A 447-nucleotide genomic window follows, 5' to 3' on the forward strand; every position below is an offset into this window, starting at 1 on the left:
CATCAAAAAAGATGTAAGATCCAAAATTTTCGAAAAATATTACTATGAGTTAATTTCAACTTATATATTCATTAAAAATTTTATTTTTAGAAATTATTTTATTAAAAGTAATTAAATCAAGTTTTGATAATTAAATTGAAAATTTTACTTAATCTTATAATTATTGAATAATTTTATATATTTAAATTATACAACTTAACAGTTATAAAAGAATAAGAATTTTATACGATTTAGTTAAATAATTGAGATTTTGGAATTTAATACTTTAATTTTTATAAACAAAAAATAAATTATATTTCTAATTTTAAAATTAGAATATTTGATTAAAAACTAATTAGTAAATTGATAATTAAGTAGTATTTTTAAAATAATTTTAAAAGAGCAAATTAGATTTTAATTTTTTATAATATACTTTAATTTTATTAAAATTGACCAAACCCCAATTTA

Source organism: Arachis ipaensis, chromosome B10, assembly GCF_000816755.2.
Source record: "Arachis ipaensis cultivar K30076 chromosome B10, Araip1.1, whole genome shotgun sequence".
NCBI lineage: Eukaryota > Viridiplantae > Streptophyta > Magnoliopsida > Fabales > Fabaceae > Arachis > Arachis ipaensis.